Source organism: Elaeis guineensis, chromosome 14 (assembly GCF_000442705.2).
Source record: "Elaeis guineensis isolate ETL-2024a chromosome 14, EG11, whole genome shotgun sequence".
Taxonomy (NCBI): domain Eukaryota; kingdom Viridiplantae; phylum Streptophyta; class Magnoliopsida; order Arecales; family Arecaceae; genus Elaeis; species Elaeis guineensis.
Window position 1 is genome coordinate 34,810,721 of NC_026006.2, and position 2,879 is coordinate 34,813,599.

Consider the following 2,879-nt stretch of genomic DNA (forward strand, 5'->3'; position numbering starts at 1 on the left):
GTGATAGCCTATTTCGCAAGTGCACGAAATCGCTCAAGTAATATAATGATAAATAAGAGATCGTTCCCACGAGGACTGAGTTTAATTACCAAAAATGAATGCTAATTTTACTAATATCTAAACGATCGAAACTGAATGACAGTGAAAAATAAAATTAACTCTAAAGAACTCAATGAAAGCTGAATCAAAATTCGATTGATAAAGCACTAGGGTATATCTGATTTCACTTGGACCAATTATCAATTCCAGCTATTCGATTAATAATCCAAATTTAATTATTAATGCAAGGATAAATAATCCTAAATTATTTAATAATCTCTCCCGAGTCTTATTAAATATACTAATTAAAACCTATAATCTATCTTCCAATAGTAAAATAGATTTCAATTAGTTCAATAAGCACAGTGATTATTTCAAGATCCCACAGGTCAAATCTTCTGCTCCCGCTCCAATTATTATTCCTATGATGTTTGTTATTAACTCCAATTTATAATCTTCCTTCCCAGTACCAATTATAAATCGAAATCAATCAAGTACCAAAGATAATAATACTTAAAAGCATTAAGTGCAAATAACAAAAATTGCATTAACAAAGAAAATTAATACAAGATTCTGGAATTGAAATTAAATCCAAGCTACATCAGGTACCCTAGCTAGAAATTTAGCTTTTCATCATATCAAAATCAAACTCAAGTTTACTTGAATAAAACTCCAAAATCATCCTAACAATGAGTTCTAGAAAATAAATTCAAAGTAAACAAGAGAAAGAATTAAAAACTCTGAAGGAATTGCAGAGCCGAATGAATCTCTCTTCAAATCTTCCAGATACTCCAAACTCTCCTTGCTTGATTTCTAGCTTTCAAAGATGATTCTCCTCCCTTCTGCTGGTGTTTTAGGATCCTTAAATAGGGCTAGGGCTAGGGTTAAGGTGGTATTTTTTATGATTTTATTCTATATATCATTCTTTTATTTGGTATAGAATCTCTCCTCCTTTGGATAGGCTTTAAGCAACCACCAGCCATCTACTCCTTATGCTGCCCAAATTTTTTGATTTTATTATGATTTCCATAGTAAAAGAAGGAAAGGAGGCATGGTTAATTAAAGGAGAAGAATTTCTTCCTTTCTGGGTCCACAAAATCTGCAAAACAAGGTAAGGTTTCGACTGCCCAAATCAAGTTTTTCAAGAATTAGTTTCAATTCTTTCTCAGTTTGCTCCTCATGCAGAATTAGTTTTGGACTCTGATTTTCTTCCATTTAATTCTTTCCAAGATAGCTCTTTGCCACTCAAAATTGGTTGCCATATCAGATCTTTGTGCCAAGAAACACTAAGAAGAATCTGGGTGTATCGGGTATTCTTTGTTGTGTCCAACATTGTTACCAACTTCAACCTATTGTAGCTACCTCATTTGGATCCAAGTTCAATTCTGTAAATTATGTTCCTTTTTTGCTTCTCTCAAAATTCTGTAGATCTAATCTTGCTCAATTTGGAGTCCTGTAGCTTACCTTTTAGGGTCCTCACACCAAAATATCTAGAATTTAGATTGGTTGACTAGATGGGAGAGATTAACTGCTGATTTATTTCTGCATCTCTAATTTCTTTTCTGGCTGATGATGCCAAAAAAGGATAAGGTGTGGGGTCCATTGATATCTTGATTTGATTATTCTGCTTTGAGGTGGACTCTAATTTTGATGCAAGACCTGATGACTCCGGATGACAAACCCTGCTGAATCGGACTCAACCAATTTCACTTAATTTGACCTTTAAAACATGGTTAAGCCCAATTAGGTGTGACCTGGCTCAATTACCTGCAATTGACATAAACATATCAGGTTCTTATATTTTATTAGTTAATTATTATACCAATTTTATCAAAATCATTAAAAACTAATAATAATAATTACTATAAAAATGCATACATCAATACCCCCAACTTAAGTTTTTGGTTGTCCCCAAGCAAAAGAAAAGTCCAAATCAAAAATGAAGAATCTCAAAAATTAATGCTAAAAATTTTATTTAACATTAATATACTCAAAATCCATCTAGACACAAAGGAGTAATACCCAAATGCCATGGCTTAACCACCTCAATCCAAAATCGAAAGGCAAACCCACAAGCTAACTATTCCAAACTCATTCATACTCAAACAAAATTACGCACAATCAATAGCTACTCTGCTTCCTTTAGATTTTAATAAAATAATTCGGTTCAAACATCCATCCTGAATGCAAAATCCTATCAGCCCATCTCCAATAGTGCAAACAACGTACTCAAGAGATCAATAGGACTTTTTCGGGTAAAAAAAAAAAAAAAAAAAAAAAAAAAAAAAGGAAAGCAAGCAACAAGAATGATGGTTATGTCACATAAGTGAAATAAATTAACCACAATAAATCAGAGCATACTCAATTACTTATGCTTTACATCCCTTCCTTTATTTGTTTTATTTTATACTTTTAGAACAGCCTATACACTTTGGCACTCTTCCTTAAGTCATCATTTGCCTTTTTACGCGAATACCGACATTGGTGATGAAGGCACCCGGTTACTCAGCAAGTCATATACTCAAAGTGCTTTGCATACTCATAATTCAAGTCACTGTTTGATGTAAAGCAAACATGGGGCTCATGAATGCTCCTAGTTACTAGGCAACTTGAAACAGCGGAGTAGATTGTGCTTTTTTTTTTTTTTTTTTTTTTTTTTCTTCTTCTTCTTCTTTTTTTTTTTTTTTTTTTTTTTTTTTTGAAGGGAAGGAAAACTAAAAATTCAGTATGCTCTAACCATTATAATCAATTTATTCTCAAAAATATGAACAGTAGATATGAGATAGGATGAAAAGAAAATACAAGGGGTCAAAAAGGATATGCCAAAGGAATGCCTATAT